The 9,764-nt window shown below is 34.4% G+C and overlaps 1 long non-coding RNA gene across 1 annotated transcript; it reads right to left on the bottom strand.

Moving 5' to 3' along the window:
* Nucleotides 1-8,564: 8,564 nt before the first annotated feature.
* Nucleotides 8,565-9,016, bottom strand: LOC131804327 (uncharacterized). Its single transcript, XR_009343081.1, has 2 exons — nt 8,724-9,016; nt 8,565-8,649 (listed from the first exon to the last, which is right to left on the bottom strand). It is a non-coding gene; the product is annotated as an uncharacterized LOC131804327 (long non-coding RNA).
* Between the last annotated feature and the right edge of the window lie 748 nt (nt 9,017-9,764).

Below are 9,764 nucleotides of genomic sequence, written 5' to 3' on the forward strand. Positions count from 1 at the left end.
AAGTCAATTCAGAATTGCAAATATTATTGCAAAAGAAAATATTGTTTGTTTTCAACTGAAACTGAATTCATGCGATTTTTTCGAAATGGAGTTTCTCTAAAGTTCAAGGCCTTAATTTATTTGTATAAGCAGCAATAATAAATCAAACATAATTTTTGAAACAGAAATTCTACGCAAAGGTGGTAAAGAAATAATTCACAGAGTCAGGAATGCCAACTAGAAAATTAAGAAATAATTATAATAGGATAATTGTTTTTACTATATCCTTTTGTGGAGGTTATATTATCTTTGTCATTTCGTTTGTAACTTTCTCGAACTACTAATGATAGACCTTACAAAGTACATATATTCTGGATAAGCAGAAAATTCTAAGTCGATTTAGCCATGTCCGTATGTGTGTCTGTTGTAATCCTTCTGTATGTCCTGTTAAAACCTTTCGAACGAATTGAGATAAGAAGGCTAAAATTTTTCACACGTATGTAGGCTAGTTATGTTCGTAAATAGCTCATGTCGGTCCACGTTTTCGTATAGCCCCCATAAAACGATACCTCCCGATATTCAATATTTTCATGATTTTAGCGACATTATTCACCAGAATTGCTTCAAAATATGTATTTAAAGTTTATAATGGGTACTGCACCCTTTGACAAAAAAACTTCTTCATATAACTCCAACTCCGATTTGGTCCAAACTTGGTACATCGTAAAATTTTTGTCAAACTTAGATCGAGTTCGGAGATAGGCTATATCGGTTCACTGCTTCTGGTACCTCCACCACAAAAGGTCGAAAATTGAAAAAAAAAAAATATTTTCTACGCAGAAACGGAAATGATAATCCGATTTTGCTCCAACCTAACAAATCCCAATATTTGCTTTAGGGCTAGGTCAGGTGCGAAAATGAACAATATCCGTCCACTCTATCAAGTGCCTAGCCCACAAAGGCTCAACATTTTGAATAATTACAACTCTTATAAATTATGATGTAAGAGTCCGACTGCTTTCAAATTTCACACATCCCAATAATTTTATTGACTTAAGGTCTTGTGTTAAGATGGAATATATCGGTCCACTCCTTATGGTACTTCCCCCACAAAAGATCGAAATTTTGAATATCCATGAAGGTCATAAAACGTGGAATAAACATCCGACTCCGTTTAGACATGACACATCTGAATGTTTCTATCCACACAGGATCTGTCATAAAGGCGGTAGAGATCGGACCATTCCTTCTGGTACCTCCTCCACAAAGAGTCATAGTTTTGAATAACCAAAAGTTTATAAAATCCGAAATAACGCAAGATCTGTTGTGAAGATGCGATATATAGGTCGTCTTTTAGTAGCTCCCCCACAAAGGGTCGAAATTTTGAATTTCCAGTAAGCCCATAAAGCGCGAAATTACAATCCCATTCCATTCAGACATCTCAATATTTCCATTAACACAAGATCTGTTATAAAAATGGTAGATATCGGACCGTTTCTTCTGGTACCTCCCCCATAGGGTTGAGAAAACAAAAGCTCAAAGCCAAATAAGCCTACAACTCCTTTCAAATTTCACACATACAAACATTTTTGCGAACACAAAATCTGTTATGAAGATGATATATACATATAGGGTGAGATAAAAAACTGCAATAAAATCAAACGCCATAATATTTTATTTTTTCTTTCAGGTTTTATTGAATGAAAGCAAAAAAAATTGGGGAATAGCATAAAATTTTACAATAATTTCAGATATGTTCGAATTGTTTACCTTTGCACGAATTATGGCCTTCAAACGGCCAATATGGTGCTGAGTCCTGTTGGAATATCCAAGGTCTGTGGCCAAAATGTTTGCGTGCCCAAGGCTTTAATACACCCTCCAGAATATTTTCGCGATTAATACGAGCGGAGAGCGACCATCGGCTGTTATGGCGACCCACACCATCACCATGGCCGGCGTTTGAGGTCTGATGGCCAACCACAGGTGCACATTTTCAGCTGACCTCTTTGGCAAGTAGACACGATCATTCTGTTTGTTTACAAACTGCTGGACAACGAATGTTTTCTCATCGGAGAAAACCAAATTCGGCAGTTCACTACTTTCGGCCAAGCGCAACAACTCTTTAGCTCTTTTGAGTCTATTTTCTTTCTGTTGCGGTGTAAGTTCTAGCCCTTTTTGGAATTTCAATGGCTTTACCCGAGCTCATTTTTCAATATTTTCCGAATGGAATATTGCGACATGTTCAGCTCACGAGTCATTTTTCGGCCACTGCGATGCGGTTTTCGATCAAGCCACTTCCTTACTTTTCGAACCATTTCTGCTGATGTTGCTGTTTACTTCCGTCCACTTTCGGTAACGAGCGATGGTACGAGACACAAAAGATTTATTCACATTTAAATGCTGGAGTACTCTAACGATAGCTACTTGTGGTTTTCCAGGCAAATATAAAAAAATCACACTATCACGCTTGAATTCCATCACGAATTATTTTTTTTTTTTTGGAAAATTCGCACCAAAAACCTTGTAAACAATATAATGAGCTGTCACTGGAATAATTTTAGCAGCTATCGGACGAGTGGCTTCGAAATGATAGCAGTCTGAAGTTGGTTGTTATTTTTTCATCTCACCCTGTATAAGCTAAATATAAATATTTCTCTCAACTAGAGATTGTATATGAATTATTTATTTATCAGCCCACTCTTTCATGTACATCCCTTACAAAAGGTTAAAATGGTGATTAACAATTATTCGCATAAGGATGGAAATAAATTTGGTATCCTTCGGTCTACCATATCTGGCTCGTTCATTTCAATATATCTTACATGAAGTGGGTAAGTAGTCGAATATTTATGCAAATATTTATATCAGACTTGTATCAGGTACTCCTTTGGAACTTCTCCGATAATGTATCAACAGTTTGAATAACAAGTAAGCAAAGGCTACAGTCGAGCGGGGCCGACCGTTGAATACCCTACAACACTATAATAAACGATACAGTTTATATAGGCGGGATATGTACTCGAAAGAATTCCACAAGATATTGTGACAAATAATAAAAGAAAACCATCAGGTTTCGTTCTCTAATTTTCGAATAATAGCAACTTAAACTAATTTGCTCATTTCCAATTTATTGGAAGATGTTGCACGTAAATGGTCTTCCTAGATATGGAACCAGTATTTCCCAAAGACCTATAAAATCTCAGTAGTGGCAATAGATTAACATTTATTATGAGTTTTTGACTGAAACGCATCTATATGAGATACATACGACAATTTTGCAGTTTTTTGGTCCATTTCAACCCCTAAATATATGGCGATCATCTCCAAAAAGAGTAGGCTTCTATTCTGACCCTCATCTTATCCCCATGCAAAATTTCGTAAGGATCGGGCCATAAATGCGATCTGTATATGATATCCTAACTACTTAGTTTTGTTAGCTGTAGAAATATTACCAAATGTTTAATTCAAAATGAAAATATGCCAAAAATATGACAAAATTAAAAAAAAATATGAGAAAATGTTACAAAATCAATATTTTCATCTTTAGAGAGATATTTTTATGCGATTTTTTTAGACGTTTTTTCTTTCCTGTCAATAGAATTAATGAGAACTGTCGAAATCAGTACAGCCGTTCTCGACATATAAGAGATCTTTCAAGCATATCTTCTTTGATAGACATATATATCGCACATATATTGCTATATATCTGATTTGTTGGATGTTAACATCAATGTAAAGGTCAGAAGTAACCTTGTGATGGCTTTGTGATTTCGCCGGGATTTAAAATAGTCACGGTTTAATGAATTTTGAATTTTTTTCAACACAAAAGTTATGGTCTATTTGGTCCATTTCAACACCTAAACATTTGGCGATCATCTCCAAAAGAAATAGGGTTCTATTCTGGTCCAAGCCCCACTTACATTCTAAATTTCGTGAAGATCGGGCCATAATTGCGACCTGTAGAGTGATTACAAATTAACATGGACAGACGGACAGACGGACGGACGGACATACATAGCTAGATCGACTCAGCTCGGTTAGCTAGGAAGATCCATATATACTTTCCTATGTGGGAAACCAATATTTAGAGGTGTTACATAAATTCTGGCCCAATCAAACTTATAATACCCCCAACACATAGTGTTGTAGGGTATAATAATAGCGCAAGTTAAATACACGAAAATTGCCTGAGGGTATTCATCTGTCGGCAAAACAGACGGAATAGCATAAAACTTGTTGTTAAAAATTTCGATATCGAAGAGTCTATTTTTATGTTACTTATCTTCCAGTCCAAAAATTGGAGGAAGAAATGGATGTAGAAATATTCAATTTATAAAGACGAAATATTGATCACAAAATGCCACATATTAAGGACAACGATCAGCAAATTCACCACTATTTAAACTGGAAGGATCGCCACAGAGCGAATCTCTCCTGCGGGTTTTTTAATATACCATACAAGGCCTTTCATTCCCAAAACATATCTTCCACCCCCACTCTTTGACTCTCATTTTGTGTCACAGTGTTATTTTAATAAAAAAACATGTTTTATTACTCATAATTTTTTTTTGTGGAATTTTTATTTATTTACTTTTGAAAATCCGCCAAAAACCTTATTTGCCCTGCAAAAAGCAAATAAAAATATTTTTAGTTTATATAATAAAGAGAAAACATCGTATTTTTGAACACTCACCATGAAGATGGGATAAAAGGGTTTTGCTTCAGGTTTCGGTTCAGGATCGGCTTTAGCTGAGGCAATGGCCAAAAGTAAGGTAGCAGCAATAATTGCAATGTTGTAGAATTTCATTTTGGAAAAGTTTTCACCGTCAAAAAATAATTTGTGAACTGATGATTGAAAGCAGTTTTCATTCGGATTTATAGGAATTTTAAATAACGCAGCAATTTTTGTGCAATTGTTTCATTTAATATTTGTTTGCAATTCAACAAAACAAAATTGCACCTGCCATAATATAATTCATTTGTTTGTAATAACTTCTTGCAAACTCGGAAATCCCTCTGTAAAAAAATTCCGAAACCTGGTTAAAACATTGCTCTTTGAAATTTGTTTTTAATTCAGTTCTAAAAATCGCACAATTTTTATTATGATTATTATTAATATTATTCTTTAAAAGTAAATATTTTATTTCCAAAAAGTTCTTTAAAATGTTCTGACGAAATTCATGATTCTTGTGCCCAATGTCCTTGAAATATCCCTAAATATTTGATACTTTAAATTTCCATTTCCCTCGAATATTGGAAAATGTAGTCATGATATTCGCAAAAACTAAAATGGACATTTTTAGTAGCATATCTGCATAATAAGAACCCAAAATATCAAATTTTAGTGAAATTTAATGGAAATTATTACAAGTATCAGTTGGTTTTGCCGACTAATTGTTGACTCTTTATGGGGAGGTTCCGAAGCAGTTGGCTAATATTGACCAATTTGTACCTGACCTAAGTCTGATATAAATATTACAACGTGACAGATTGTGGTGTGTGTAATTTGAAGGGACCCGGATATTTATTTCGGATTTTATGATCGTTTTAGTTATTCAAAATTTTGACCCTTTGTAGGGGAGGTACCAGAAGGAGTGGTGTGATCCCTACCATCTTTATAACAGACCTGGTGTTGATAAAAATATTGAGATGTGCCAAGTCTGGATGGAATCGGATTTTAATTTCGTGTTTTATGAGCTTCATGTATATTCAAAATTTTAATCTTTGTGGAAGAGGTACCAGAAGGAGTGGACCGATATAATCCATATTCACACCAGACCTTGGGTTAATAAAATATAGTGATGTGTGTAGTTCGAAGACAATCGGACACTTACATCACATTTTATAAGAGTTATAATTATTCAAAATTTTGACCCATTGTGGGGGAGCTACTTGATATTGTCCATATTCGCATATTGCCTCATCGAAATAACGAATTTAGACCCTAGGTTTCTTTGGACCAAATCCGTTTCAGTACATTTGGAGTCGATCTAGAGGTGTCCGTCCGTCCGTCTGTCTGATTGAGCACACGATTACTCTAGAAGGGAGTATCCGATTTGGCCCAAACTTGGTACATCGAAACATTATTATCAAACCTAGATCGAGTTCTGAGATGAGCAATATCTGTCCACTCCTTCTGTACCTCCCCCGAAAACGGCCAAAATTTCAAAGAGAATATTTTACTGCACAGAAAGAGAAAGGATGATCCGATTTCGCTCCAACTTTGCAAATCGTAACATTTGTATCAGTGCTACTTCATGTGCGAAAATGGTTGATGCGCACTATAACTCTCAAAGGGAGTATTCGATACGAAATGGACATATATATCCAAGTTTTACTCTAGACCCCATATAAATGTACCTTCAGATATTCAGCATTTTAATGATTTCAGTCACAGTTTTCACCGGAATTGTACCTTCTTCACGGGGGTACTACCTTCTATGACAGAAAATGACGTGTACTGATCTACGCCCTCGTATGACCACTCAATATTCGGTATTGTGATGAATTTGGCTACATTTTTCTACACAATTATCTCAAAGTCGGAATTTGAATTGAGTGTACAGATCCAAACCTTCGTGTAGGCCTCCTATAACTGTACCTGGTATTTTGAGAATTTAGCGACATTTTCAACAAAGTTTTCATATAACAACATAGAATTAAAAAAATAAAAATTATAATGATATTTTTAAACAATTTTTTTCCATTTTGCTAGGATGTTAAAAGTTCGGCCTGAACGAAATTACCTGTTTTTATACCTTCCACCATAGTATAGAGGGTATATTAAGTTTGTCATTCCGTTTGTAACACCTCGAAATATACCTTTTAGACCCCACAAAGTATATATATTCTTGATCAGCATAAGATTCTATGTCGATTTATCAATGTCCGTTCGTCTGTCCGTCTGTGGAAATCACTCTAGCTTCCGAACGAAATGAAGTAGGTTGATAAAATTTTACTCAAATGTGTATTATGTCTGCAGGACTTTTGGTATTGAAAACGGGCCATGTAGGTCCACGTCTTCGTATAGCCCCCATATAACGGTACCCCGATATTCAGTATTTTGAAGATTTTAGCGACATTATTTACCGGAATTGTTTCGAATTTGGTATTTGAAGTTCGTATAAAACAGAAAATGGGCCAAGTAGGTCCACTTCTTCGTATAGCCCCCATATAACGGTAACCTCCGATATTCGGTATTCTGATGATTTTACCGACATTATTTACCGGAATTGTTTAAAATTTCGCATTTGAAGTTCGTAATGGATACTACAGCCTATGACAAAAAATTGTCTGTTCAAGTCCATGTTTTACAACTCCCATGGTTCCTCCCTATATTCGGAATTTCGATGATTTTAGCTACATTATAAACAGATTTTTTTTTTCAAGTTTCGCATTTGAATATTGTAATAGCTTGTGATAAAAGTTGTCTAGGCAGTTCCACGTCGTCGTACAGACCCCAATATACGGCTACATTCGGTATTTTTAAAATTTTACAGAATTTTTAATGGATTTTATTTTGGAAATACTATGGAAATCACTCTAGCTTCTGAACAAAATGAAGCAGGTTGACAAAATTTTACTCAAATATATATTATGTCTGAGGGACTTTTGGTATTGAAAATGGGTCATTTAGGTCCACGTTTTTGTATAGCTGCCATATAATGGTACCTCCCTATTTTCTGTATTTTGGTGATTTAAGCGACACTATTCACCGGAAATGTTTCAAATTTGTTCTTTGGAATTCGTAATGGATAATACAACCTTTTGTCTGTGCCGGTCCACGTCTTCGTATAGACACCCATACAAAGGTACCTCCCGATATTCGGTATTCTGATGATTTTAGTGTCATTATTCACCGGAATTATTTAAAATTTTGTATTTGAAATTCGTAATAGATACTACAGACTAAGACAGAAAATTGCCTGTGCAGGTCCACGTTTTGGTATTTTAATGATTTTAGCTACATTATTTACCGATTTTTTTCAAGTTTCGCATTTGAATATTATAATGGCTTATGGCAAAAGTTGCACATGCAGGTCCACGTCTTGTATAGACTCTAATAAAATGGCCACATTCGGTATTTTTAAGATTTTAACAGAATTTTTAGCGGATTTTAATTTTTTTTTGGACAATTGGCAAATTCGTTCCAAATGGTGGAGGGTATTTAATGTTCGGCCCGACCGAACTTACAGCTTTTTTACCTGTTTTACTTAGCGTTACTCTCATAATACACTGAATTTTCCCTTTAATTATTTTCTATGTTACACAGTGTTATTATACCCTCAGACTTAAGACTACATTGGGTCTAACAGTCATAATTGTCATATGATTTGTAAGATATTAATCGGTTCTTATATGATATTTTCAGATTCCATGGATTAACCCCGCATTACCTTCAAATGTTTTTCTACACTAAATTCATGAATTATTCTTCAGGCAAGTTCATTTTAATATTTGTTTTTTTTTGCCATTTTTGTTTAGGTATATATAGAACTATCAAAGACCAATTTACCCTAGATAAGACTTCATTTTTAAGGTACCACAATCAAAATTAGAGACAATTTAAGAGCAAAAAAAAAAAGTATTTCTTATATAATTTTATTAAAACATCATATATTTTTGTCATTCGTTAAACATGGAAATTTAAAGAAATGTTTATCGGCCACCCTACAAAAAAATATAAATATACGAATTATTCAATTCAATCAAAGGGGTAAGCTCCCATATAACAATGCACTCACCAAAAGTCCACCAAGAAGATCAGTGACAATATTCAAAATAGGTTCGGGCAATGGTTCTGGTTTTGGTTCGGGCTTAGCTTCAGCCGAGGCAAAGGCCAAAATAATTGAAGCAGCAATGACGAAAATGTTGTTGAAATTCATTGTATTGTTGTTTTAGACAGCAAGAGATTGACTGATGATTCTAGGAATGACTTCGATCACCTTTTATATTCGAATTTAGTCTTATGTTCGATGTTATTAACCTCTGGGAAATAAAAACAATTTGCAAGAATGCACCATTTCTAAGGAGTTAAAGCAAGTATAAGTAAGTATTATTATTATTAATGAATTGTATTCCTATCTAACAAATGTCTCATTTTAATGATCAGAATAACCTTGAAAATTGTTTGTTTTTTTTTAACAATCTAAATTTTTTAGCAATCTAAAGTGCAAGAAATAAATAAGAAATACCTTAAATATAAATATAAAAACAAAGAAATTGTTGCCTTTTCAAACATGGATAGAACAAATAAAAAATCTCTTTGTATCACATGAAACTCTATAGGGCAAGAATAGAACCTGTTATTTTTGAAGATTATCGCCTGTTATTTTTGAAGATGATCAAATTAGGGGTTGAAATGCTCTACAGATCCCCCATATAACGGTACCTCCCGATATTCGGTATTTTCATGATTTAACGAAATTATATATCGGAACTGTTTTATATTTCATATTTAAAGTTCGTAATGGGTAATACAGCCTACGACAAAAATTTATTCATGCAGGTCCACTTCTTCGTATAGCCCCCCATATAACGGTACCTCCCGATATTCTGTATTTTGATGGTTTCACCAACATTATTCACCGGAATCGTTTTTGGGTACTACAACCTAATCGCTAATGGGTACCACAATCTATGACAAAAATTTTCGTATGCAGGTCCACGTCTTTGTATAGCCCCCATATAATGGGGGCGACATTATTCACCGGAATTATTTATAATTTCGTATTTGAAGCTCGTAATGCGTACTACAGCCTATGACAAAAATTTTTGTATGCAGG

This window comes from Musca domestica, unplaced genomic scaffold (genome assembly GCF_030504385.1).
Source record: "Musca domestica strain aabys unplaced genomic scaffold, Musca_domestica.polishedcontigs.V.1.1 1, whole genome shotgun sequence".
Lineage (NCBI taxonomy): Eukaryota > Metazoa > Arthropoda > Insecta > Diptera > Muscidae > Musca > Musca domestica.